General features: G+C 44.9%; 1 protein-coding gene across 1 annotated transcript in view; it reads right to left on the bottom strand.

The window, feature by feature from the left end:
• LOC126337067 (circadian clock-controlled protein daywake-like) overlaps nucleotides 1–12726 on the bottom strand; it is a 111312-nt gene that overhangs the window by 39834 nt on the left and 58752 nt on the right. The window lies entirely within an intron of this gene.

Here is a 12726-nt window from a genome sequence, read left to right as displayed (position 1 = left end):
TTCCAGGCATACCTTAGGCGGTGGGCATATATAGGATCGATCAGAAATGAACAGTAAAACAACTTGGCTTGCATGATATTCGTTGACATAAATACAGATAAATCTCAAGTTGCCTTCAAAAGTAAGAACTGTGTCTTTCTTACTGAAAGAGTTACTTTTAATTTACTTCTGCTAAAGGCATTGTTAGCTGAAGTTCACACCAAAAGGTACTGGCTAAGAGATTCAAAAAATAAAAATAGTTCACCACATCACAAGAACCTGCAGAAAATGGGCAGTAGGATATGGAAAGTTCGAGCGTTGGATCGTGGTAACTTGGTGGAGCTTCTCAATGAGCTGTAGAACCACAGAAGAAAAACAAGAAGGATAAGGAGAAGAAGAGCACACATTCAGTTATCCCGAAATAGTTCAGCACTGTACATCCTGGCAGAGGACATTACAGCGTAAACATTTTAAAAAAACTGCGTCTTATGTGAGTATGCAATTTATTTGTTCAACTTTTAGTAAATACTGTAGACTACTCGTTTGTCGCTGTACTTGAACCATGTCTCCTTACATACTATTGAGCAATTTTCATATTAAAGCGACAAAGTTTTTCTCTAATTCAAGAAGTGCTATGGAAGCACCTTGAATTTAAGTAACTCTTTCTATCATTACCACTGCATAGTGTCAATGAAACTGCAGTATACATGTACAGTGAATGAGCTCTCTAGATCACACTTTATTTAACCGTATCATCCGTAGAGCGTTTGGGCAAACTGCCAAAATCAAGTTCGAGATGTAAGAAATAACCAACACACAATAATCGACAAAATTTTAATTGAATCATACGATGTAGTACAGTGTATTTGGACATAATATGAATCACTGCAAAATTATCTTCTTGAACTTGTTCATGGAATTCTGCCACATAAGAAAACTAACTAGCCACTACGACATGTGGGGTACCGGTTTATTTCAGTGCAACCGTTTACAGAAAGAGTTATGGAATATCCGATACTTGGTAGTTAGCGCTTGTCGCACGTCCGTTAGCGATACATAATAAAACGCAAGTCAATACCGCACAATAAAATTTAGGCAAGATACGTGGAAAGATCAAATGGTATTCTAACTGTATTAGATAGCTAAATAAAGAGCTTTCGGTCAGGTCACTACGATTTTTCGGCGACTACGTTTCGTGGTGGTCATGTAACTTTTTCTCTTTTAAATCATCTACTCATCTCTTATTTACTTGTAGAGAGTTACGTATATAAGAAATTTTTTTCTACTCCAGCTGAAAAGCTGACAAAAAATTTCATTTCTTCCTACGTTTAATTTGTGAATGAGCGACTTCCTAGTAGGACACTATTATTTCAGCATTATCTAGAATTCGACTGTTATATGACGTTACTCATTCACGTCTTCACCGAGATATGCTTTTCATCCCAGTTTCTGGTTCCTCACTCAATGTCTGTGTATTGTTGAAGGAATAATGTTTGTGTTATTACAGTTCTAACTATATCTTTCTGTACCAGCTAGTGTTTCCTCTGTTGGATATTTAAAGTGAATGAGTTTACTAAAGACAGTTAAATAGAATACAAACTCCAGCGACTCATTGCCTTCGTATTCCTTTCCAATAGCCCATTTGTAAGACAATCCACATTACTGCTTCTGCCAAAGAATTCTAACCTTCAACGGGACAAAGTGGCGGAGCACGAGACGCATATTGTGGAAGAACAGTAATCGAAATCCCCCCCCGCCGTCCATCTATATACAGGTTTTCCGCTGTTTTCTTAAATAATTTATGACGAAACATGAGGCGGTCGCTTGATTAAGGGCACAATGAATACTTCCCCCATTCTTCTCTAACACAGTCAGTTCTGCAGCTTTCCGCTGTCGACTAGACAAAATTAATAGTTCCTTTCTTCCTTTGATTATAGTGTTTTGGTCCCTAATTATATATCCTCTGTCTTGTTCACAGTAACTAACAGTTAATCTCACTACACTGGACGTAAGTTATGTGAAGAATTAGTATATTTCTTTTATGTAACCGAGCACATGTGTCACCTATAATCTCCATATTCGTGATTGTGCCTCTTTAAACTTTTCATTTTCTTCGTAAATCCATACTCCTTCTCATATGAGCCAATTCATCAGCATGTTGAGACTGTAGAGTTTTCCAGTACATTCTCAGTGGGAACACTGTACACTGCGCTTCCTGTATTAGCTCTCCCCATAAACAACTGCCACCCAAGAAATCCAAGGAATTCGTTTGGGGAACAGAGTTTTCTAAAAGAAAAAGTCCTATTTCCCTATTTAGTCTACTAGATTCTATCATTCTCTGTACCTTTATAATTTAATGCTTAATTATTCTTAATAGCTACTTCCGGAGTCTAGAACACTCTCTACCAACTCTTCTGCCCCATCTGTACTGTTGTAAAAGTGTGGAAATTTCTTTTTGCATTACTGGTGTTATCAAGACAGTTGACTAGGCTAAGTCACTACAGTACTGCATTAACCAATAAGCATATGTTATACCGTAACTGGACATTCTTGTGATAAATTTCTGAATTTTCTCCTCTTATTCAGAATACGTTGAGTTGCGTTTCAAATATTAACGTTATAGCACGCAAATGGATTCGTGTTAACTTGTTAACTGCAAATGAAAATAGAGCTTTTATATCAACAATTTTGTGGTTATGTGTGCGTGCAACTGAGTAAATGCATTTCATGTTTTGCCATAAGCTTTTCGTTATATTGAATTTATTCAGTCACAAGCAGGAATAATTTTAATTCTTTAATAGTTTTATTGGTAACTTTGAGATCTGTGTAGCTTTTTCAGCTGAAACCACTTCCACCAAAGCAACTGCGCAACCGCGAACGATAGGGCAACATTTTAGATGTTGGGTGAATAATTCTGCACGGATGCGGAAATACGGCGGTAAGTTGCTGAGTGGATTCCCTCTGGGAAATGGTCAGCCACTTTCTCCCAGTTAACAGTGACAGGAGTGATGTTGCTTCCTTCACCAGGACGTATGGTAAAAGTCAACTTCTCCTTTACCTCCAGAGGTGCCCAAGAGGTTTTCCGGAGTGTTTTTCCATCGTCTCGCATCAGAGAACTGGACGGGAATCTGATGTATGATTATGTGCACCCGTTTGTTCACGTCAGCTTCGCGCAGGCAGTACCAACGGAGCACATCTGCACAACTTAGTCAAAATAGTGTGTGTTTCAAATATTTAGGCGATATCACAAACTATCGATATCTTCCATACGAATCAAGATAGGAGCATGTTGGTGAATTTCAAGTTGCGTTTCTAAAGTAAAACATTACCTTCGCGCCGTTTGTAAGTAGTCGGTTCATGTGGGTGCCGTGAAGTCTGCCAAGTGCAGGGGTTGGACATAATTATGGTAACACGGAGAGCAATGAATGCTTGTCCGCCCGGTTAGCCGAACGATCTAACACAAGGCTTTCCGGAGTGGGAAGGAGCGCCTGGTCCCTGGTACGAATCCGCCCGGCGGACTTGTTTCGAGGTCCGGTGAGCCAGCCAGTCTGTGGATTGTTTTAGGCGGTTTTCCACCTGCTTCGGCGAATGCCGGCTGACTCCCCTTATTCCGCCTCAGTTACACTATATCGGCGATTGCTGCGCAGACAAGTTCTCCACGTACGCGTACACCATCATTACTCTACCACACAAACTTATGTGTTACACTCGACTGGTGTGAGACGCTCCCTAGGGGGGGGGGGGGGCGGGGGGGGGGGGGGGGGGGAGTGTCCACCGGGGGCTGAACTGCACAATAACTATGGGTTCGGTGTGGGGTGAAGTGGACTTCGGTAGTCGTCGTGGGGTTGTGGACCACTGCGGCTGCGGCAGGGACGGTGCCTCTCCGTCGTTTCTAGGTCCCCGATTACATACAACATACAATGAATGCTTGAACATAAATGCAGGTGTTAGACAAGACTGAAGGTAGCGCTGTTGTATCTTACCACTAACGGCACCTGTGCATGTCCTCAACACGTTGTAAGTGTCAGTCGTGATCGAACAGTATAGTTGTGAGTGTATTATGTCGGAGCTAAGTGAATTCGAACGCGGACAAATTTTTTATACTCGTATGGTGAGTGCTTGCGTAACCAAGGTTACCGAAGTGTTTGGCGTTTCAAGAGGCTCCATGTCGAGGGTTTATACTGCATACAGGGAAAGCTGAAAACATCATCCGCTTAGTCACAACGCGGACGAACGTGTGTGTTGATTGACCGTGTCAGACGGCCATTGAAGAGGATTGGACGAAAAATAAGAAGACAACAGCTGCAAAAGTCACTGCAGAATTGAATGTCGCACTCGCGAATCCTGTCAGGACCAAAAGAACACGAAAGGAGCTCCAGACTCAGAGAACTGCAAGGCGAGATGGAATTCCAACACCACTCATCAGTGATGCAGAGTCCTGCAGCAGGAAAACGCGGTGCCGAGGACGAATGAGTCTTGGTCCACACTGTTTTCAACTTCTGGCCGAGTTTTCGTCCCAAATGTGAAACAAGACGAGGGTTCGGTGATGATTTGGACAACCGTATCGTCGTATTCCACGAGCCACATGGTTGCTCTGAAAGGCCATATTAATGCCAAAGATAATGTGATCATTTTGGCCTATCAGGTCAAACCAATGAAACAATATTTGTTCCCCTATGATGGCAGGCTTTCTGCTCAAAAAGCTCGCATTGTTCAGGACTGGTTTTGTGAGCAGAAGGGTGAATTGTCTCATCTCCCCTGACCACCAGATTCATCAGATGTCAATATTATTGAGCTTGTTTGGTCTACATTGAAGAGGAAGGTGCGTTTCATTATCCACTTCCGTCATTGTTCCCTGAAGTTACCACTGCTTTGCAGGAAGAATGCTATAAGATTCCTTCAAAAATCCCAGAAGATTTGAATGGGTATTAATCCATTCAGAGACAACTGGAAGCTCTTTAGAACACTAACGGTTTCCCTACACTGTCTTAAGGGTGCTAATGTGTTGTGTTTTTGGTGTTTCGATATTTTTGTCCATTCCCTGTAGCTCTCTAGGCCGCACCCTCGCTCGTGCATTATCCAACTTGCCTCGAGTTGAGACTGTGATAACACAGCAGCAAAAGGCGTTCTGCGTTCTTCGTACCTCAGGCGCAGTTACAGCTGTGCACCGTAGGTTTTGTCGAGAGTACGGCGCTGCATCTCCTACATTTCAAACCATTCGACGGTGGCACTAGCAGTTGCAAGTCACAGGTTGTTTATATAAATGGATGTGGTCTTCCAACGGCATAATCGTGGTACAAAAACCAGAAACTTGTTTCAGGAACAGGAAAGGGCTGGCGTTGAAGTGGTGCAGGTAGGCAGCGATAATGTTCACACATCACATAGCTTTCACAACAAAATTTTGTCCTTCAACGTAGGTAGAAAAGGCGCCGTAATTACACAGGAGCCAGAGAACGATTTTTTTTTCACACTACTGCCTTATTATAACAGTTTCCAAGTTCAGAGAAGTTTATACCTTAGATTTCTCGCACTGTGAATTCGTATGAGTAGAGCCACTGATGTACTCTATGCTAAACGAATGAAAGAAGGTTATGGTTTGGTATCTGCGACGAAGTTATTGGAAACACAAATTCGGGAGGGAGAGTACGGGGAAGGAGATCGGCCGTGTCATTTCAAAGGAACTGTTCCTTCATTCACCCTAAGAGATATACACTCCTGGAAATGGAAAAAAGAACACATTGACACCGGTGTGTCAGACCCACCATACTTGCTCCGGACACTGCGAGAGGGCTCTACAAGCAATGATCACACGCACGGCACAGCGGACACACCAGGAACCGCGGTGTTCGCCGTCGAATGGCGCTAGCTGCGCAGCATTTGTGCACCGCCGCCGTCAGTGTCAGCCAGTTTGCCGTGGCATACGGAGCTCCATCGCAGTCTTTAACACTGGTAGCATGCCGCGACAGCGTGGACGTGAACCGTATGTGCAGTTGACGGACTTTGAGCGAGGGCGTATAGTGGGCATGCGGGACGCCGGGTGGACGTACCGCCGAATTGCTCAACACGTGGGGCGTGAGGTCTCCACAGTACATCGATGTTGTCGCCAGTGGTCGGCGGAAGGTGCACGTGCCCGTCGACCTGGGACCGGACGGCAGCGACGCACGGATGCACGCCAAGACCGTAGGATCCTACGCAGTGCCGTAGGGGACCGCACCGCCACTTCCCAGCAAATTAGGGACACTGTTGCTCCTGGGGTATCGGCGAGGACCATTCGCAACCGTCTCCATGAAGCTGGGCTACGGTCCCGCACAAGGTTACGCCGTCTTCCACTCACGCCCCAACATCGTGCAGCCCGCCTCCAGTGGTGTCACGACAGGCGTGAATAGAGGGACGAATGGAGACGTGTCGTCTTCAGCGATGGGAGTCGCTTCTGCCTTGGTGCCAATGATGGTCGTATGCGTGTTTGGCGCCGTGCAGGTGAGCGCCACAATCAGGACTGCATACGACCGAGGCACACAGGGCCAACACCCGGCATCATGGTGTGGGGAGCGATCTCCTACACTGGCCGTACACCTCTGGTGATCGTCGAGGGGACACTGAATAGTGCACGGTACAACCAAACCGTCATCGAACCCATCGTTCTACCATTCCTAGACCGGCAAGGGAACTTGCTGTTCCAACAGGACAATGCACGTCCGCATGTATCCCGTGCTACCCAACGTGCTCTAGAAGGTGTAAGTCAACTACCCTGGCCAGCAAGCTCTCCGGATCTGTCCCCCATTGAGCATGTTTGGGACTGGATGAAGCGTCGTCTCACGCGGTCTGCACGTCCAGCACGAACGCTGGTCCAACTGAGGCGCCAGGTGGAAATAGCATGGCAAGCCGTTCCACAGGACTACATCCAGCATCTCTACGATCGTCTCCATGGGAGAATAACAGCCTGCAGTGCTGCGAAAGGTGGATATACACTGTACTAGTGCCGACATAGTGCGTGCTCTGCTGCCTGTGTCTATGTGCCTGTGGTTCTGTTAGTGTGATCATGTGATGTATCTGACCCCAGGAATGTGTCAATAAAGTATCCCCTTCCTGGGACAATGAATTCACGGTGTTCTTATTTCAATTTCCAGGAGTGTAGATAAATCACGAGAAACCTAAATCTGGATGGTCTGATGAGGGTTTAAACGGCGTAACGCGGAATATGAGTCCAATGTATTACCGCTGCGGCACCTCGCTCTGCGGGACACTAAAATTTGTAAATTTCGTGCTATGGTTAAGACACTGGAGAGGTATTTGGAAAGTTTCGTAGAAAGTTAAACGGTAGCACTACTGGAGGTGAAGGCCTTAGAACTTTGTGAATCTGCTTTTACCCATTGTTCCACGAGTCTCCCCTGACAAAAAGACCGCCTGTGTGGCCCAGCGTTAGAGCTCGGTAGCAATTGACGCAAATCTAGGATTCCGTTCCCGACGGCCACCCTTCATTTTACTGTAACGGACGTTTCTTGTAGCGTGGCGCTACTCTTTCTATCTAGGCAAAATGAGAAAGTGCCTGAGATAAAGAACCAGCGAAACTGAGACTCAATTTGAGACAGTCGCTCCACGTTGCAAGCTACACATTGATATTTCTGACAAGCTGACCGAATGATACCTCCAATACCATGATCGATTTTCTACTTCATCGTTGTACAACTCAGCTTGTGCGTAGTGCTAACACTCTCACTATGCAGGAGACATTTATGGCTATCTATTGTTACTTCCTGGATGACGGAGCAGTCTGTCTGTCCTGAAGATGTCGATTTGGGATCGTATGTTCCGCTTGCGTTCGGCCATTATGAAACGAAATTGCGCCCCACATCGAAGGCCCACTCGCCGCACTGACCTTTGACGCGAGAAAGTAGAGTGGGTGTCACATTTGGCGCGGCGCGGCGCGGCGCGGCGTGTTCCGCTGTTACACAAGGCGGCCGCGGAAGGCCGGCTGACCGCCTGACGGGCAGCACCTCACTTTCTCCGCGGCACACTTCGCCTTCCGCGCTCCGCACATCGCCCCAGCTGCCCCTGCGGTCGAGTCGAGCACCTCGAATTAACTCTGCTGGCGCGTCGGCGTCCGATCGCGCTAAGGGAAGTCTGACTCTACGATAACCTTCGAGAGAACTGCAAAAGATGTCTGGTCGTGTATAAAATCCATACAATTCATAAAAATGGATCTTCATAAATGAATGTACATATGTATGCATGTCCTCATCTCTTCCTAAACCACTGGAACAATTTCAACTATACTTGGTACACATATCTTTTGCTGTCTGGAAAGAACCGCTATGGGGGTAAAAGCCAGCCACCTATAAAAGGGATAGGGATGCGGGTGGGGCAACTGGAACACGCAACGACATAGGAGGTGCAGCAGCAGCTACGCTCACCCTCTCCACAGGACTTATCATTCTATGACAATCTGGCATTGCTCTATGGTACTGACGCATGATAACAAACCACTAACATAACCTTACCTTGCACGATCTGTCGCAGATAGCAAGAAACCGCTACTGCCCTTACTACCCAACATGACACTGTCGCAGAGGTTTTTTTCCCTAGGCACTTGCCTTGGAACTTTTTTCCCTCTGCCCTTAAAACCGCTCTTCTTTTAAACTTGATTCTGTCAAGTTTTTTCGACCACTTCTATCACTCAGATGCGCCTGTATTAATGGGTAATCTTACCCAGATGTACGGATATCATCGCAGTTCCTCGCTCCTGCGATCTCCTCGATTCTAATTACTAACAATGCAGAGGTGACAGTAGACCTTTTGAGTTGGTCACCATGCTTGGGCGAGCGTGGTCGGGCTCCCACAAAAAAAAAAAAAAAAAGAATGTAATCCATGACGCGAGAATACACACACTTTAATCATCCAGTATTTGAGAATCAGAGTACTTAGAGACTTGCAACAAACTTTTCACGTGATTTCAGACAATTATGAAATTTTTTCTCGCTGACGAACTCCATAAAATCGTGAAATGAAAAAGTTTATCGCTTACTTCATTTTCGCTATTCATGCAGCAGAATGTCGCATGAGTATCACACTTTAATTTTATCTCAAGTACTAACTGTATTCACAAAATACTTGGCAGAAAACAGCCATATGTAACACTGAACGTACCTGAAAAATTATATCATTGTGCAGCTCAATGTCCAGGAGGTGTGACGTTATAAACGTTGAGCTGCGTGAAAATGAAACTGCGGGACAAAATTGGAGAGACATACCGGTGAAATATGTGTAGAAATGCGTGTGAAATATGTTACGTATGTGTGAAATATATTTGACATGTGTGCAAGCGAGCAAAGCAGCGGGTAATATGATCAATCTGAACCCCTTGAATGGTTTCAATCATATTTGCTACACATATTAGTTATAATCTGAAAATAAATATTGTAGGGGTAAAAACCACGAGCCTCCTATTGTGGTGTGCATAATGATGTGGAGAGAAAAGAGGGGAGGAGGAGACAGACAGACAACGAGGTGGAAGGAGGAGATAGTCACAGACAGAGGGAGGAGCAGATAAACAGAGAGGGAGAGGTCGGGTTGGACATAGAAAGGAAAGGGGAGGAGGAGACAGACGGAGAAAGGAAGAGAAGGACAGAAAGAAGGGGAAGGAGGAGACTGACAAAGTAAGGGGGAGGAGGAGATGGAACTTCAGGGGGAGAGAGAAGACTGTAGAGGGTGAAGGAGCAGATGTACAGAGGTCAGAGGAGAAGATTGACAGAGAGAAACGGGGGAGGAGACAATGGACAAAAAGTGTGGGGTGGAGGAGGTAGAAAGAGATAGGTGATGGAGGAGATGGATAGAGAGGAGGTGAAAGCAGAGATGGACAGAGAGGAAGGAGGTAAAGGAGGAGATCAACTGACACAGGGGCAGGAGGAGATAGACTAGTATAGGATTGGAATAAATATATACCCGGGCAACACCGAGTACTCAACTAATCACTTACAAAGTTGTGCCATACTCCATTCACGTTCTTAGAAAGTTAAACGTAACCACCACTCGTGAATTAAGGTTTACACATGTTCCATGTGGCCGTCTGCTGCCTGCGACGAGTACGAGGACGGTAAATGATCGTGGGACATGTGATTATCACATCGCCAATCACTACAGCCGTTACTGCCGTTGGATGATTCATGATGGCGCCGCTGCTTCTTTATTCAAGCAGATCGTCGTTTAGCAGGTTGCGTCGACCCCTTTTCACACCTCCCTATCTTATAAAAAATCTTAGGAGGAACCGATAATTGAACGCAGTTCTTCTGCACCGAAGACAGCGACGCTAACCGCCTTAATTTTTTAGTTTTCTTCTCTCCAGATTTTGCCTTCACCGGCTAGGTACTTTGAGTTGTATTGGTGTATTACTCAATTAACTATATTTTTCTTGTTAAAAATTAACTAAAATCTCCTATGCCTTCTTAAAAACAAAACTTTTTTCTTCTTTAATATAATTTATTATTCGATTTGCAGCATCTTAAAAGATCTTAATATACGATCTTTCTTTATTAGAAATTATGCGGGTAAACTATGGTATTCATTAACTGTGCTATTACATTAATTCAAAAATTGCTTCTTCTTAAATGTATATTTTCGGTCTTTTCGGTTTTAGTTGTTCTTGGTTTTCTGTCATTCGGCTACGGAAACGGTCATTCTTAGAAGGCCTTATGTTTTTTTTCCATTTGCCACTTCCTTCAGTGTCATGATTTAAAAAAGTGAAATCAAAGCAATCAGTGGATAGTAGAGTGGAGTGCCTACTGGACCGAGATATTCTACATAGAACAGCACTGTAAGGACGAGAACTCCATCATCTTGGGCCGGCCGCTGTGGCCGAGCGGCTCTAGGCGCTTCAGTGCGGAACCGCGCTGCTGCAACGGTCGCAGGTTCGAATCCTGCCTCGGGCATGGAAGTGTGTGATGTCCTTAGGTTAGTTAGGTTTAAGTAGTTCTAAGTCTAGGGGACTGATGACCTCAGATGTTAAGTCCCATAGTGCTCAGAGCCATTTGAACCATTTTCCATCATCTCGATGCTCAAATGCTAGTATCTGTTTCTCAGAGTGAGACGACAAGTTAGCGGCCTGAGTACTGTTCGACAGAGAAATCCACTTCCGTAGCTGAAGTTGATAACTGACGCTTGCGTGGCAACTGTCAACCCAAAGACAGCCTGAGAAAGTGTGACGATAGCACCCAGAGTACTGATGTGTATGTTTGAATATTGTGAGGATTCTGTGCCGTGCTTGTGCGATATCGTAGGCGTTCAGTAGTCGATTTACCTAATCTGTGTATGTCTCTGCCCATTGTTAGAATACCACAAAGAAGCCAGATCGCAAGGGGGTACATAAGCCGAAAGCAGCACCAGACAGCGATATAGGGGATCACCGCGCGATCGTGGGGGAGGGGAAGGGGGAGGGGGAGAAGGGAGGGAGGGGGGACCCAGTAGTTGCTGGCAGTGGCATGGACAGTTGGAGGTCTAGGTTTCCCGTTTACCTAAGAACGCTCTATTGGGCCGACACAGCTGGAAGGCGGCGTCCTGGCCTGTGGAAGGCTACTGACGACACCACACCAGTTCGAATTAAATTGTCAACTACTCTACCTCGCGGGGAACTGTTGCGCGCCCATATTGTGTGAGACTTTTGTAATGGTAGTAATTTTGTGCTTTGATAATATTTTTTGCTTTGACGATGTGTGACCACAGTATTCTGGTTCCTTTCACACATATAGCTTGTATTTGTGGTCGTTCATCCGCTTTCCTATTTTGAGCTTTTCTTCGTATTTTTCCTGCAGGTTGTGGTTAACTGATTTTTCGAGACACATACTCGCAATTTGCGGACTGTAATTTGATCTTTGTTCTAGGCTTGCCACGTTACCGGGTGGCTTGGATGCATTGTTTGTGTACGCAAGATGGCGCTTTCTAATTGCGAGGTATCTGTCTGGCTTATGATTTGTTCAATTATCACTAACCTTCAATAATTTTATTTTTTGCATTTTATTAGAATATAGTTTGACGCATTTACTGTTAAGATTAACTGTAACCTACCAGTCTTAGTCTGTTCACTGATATTTATATTTTATAAGAAAAGTAAGCACTGAAAGACCTGAGTCGAAACAAGGCCCCCGGAGTAGACAACATTCCATTAGAACTGCTGACGGCCTTGGGAGAGCCAGTCATGACAAAACTCTACCAGCTGGTGAGCAAGATGTATGAGACAGGCGAAATACCCTCAGACTTCAAGAAGAATATAATAATTCCAATCCCAAAGAAAGCAGGTGCTGACAGATGTGAAAATTACCGAACTATCAGTTTAATAAGTCACAGCTGCAAAATACTAACGCGAATTCTTTACAGACAAATGGAAAAACTGGTAGATGCGGACCTCGGGGAGGATCAGTTTGGATTCCGTCGAAATGTTGGAACACGTGAGGCAATACTGACCTTACGACTTATCTTAGAAGAAAGATTAAGAAAAGGCAAATCTACATTTCTAGCATTTGTAGACTTAGAGAAAGCTTTTGACAATCTTGACTGGAATACTCTTTTTCAAATTCTAAAGGTGGCAGGGGTAAAATACAGGGAGCGAAAGGCTATTTACAATTTGTACAGAAACCAGATGGCAGTCATAAAAGTCGAGGGGCATGAAAGGGAAGCAGTGGTTGGGAAAGGAGTGAGACAGGGTTGTAGTCTCTCCCCGATGTTATTCAATCTGTATATTGAGAGAGCAGTAAAGGAAAC

The sequence above is a fragment of the Schistocerca gregaria genome, chromosome 2, assembly GCF_023897955.1.
Source record: "Schistocerca gregaria isolate iqSchGreg1 chromosome 2, iqSchGreg1.2, whole genome shotgun sequence".
In the NCBI taxonomy this organism is placed as follows: domain Eukaryota; kingdom Metazoa; phylum Arthropoda; class Insecta; order Orthoptera; family Acrididae; genus Schistocerca; species Schistocerca gregaria.
This window is presented reverse-complemented; position numbering and strand designations above follow the sequence as displayed.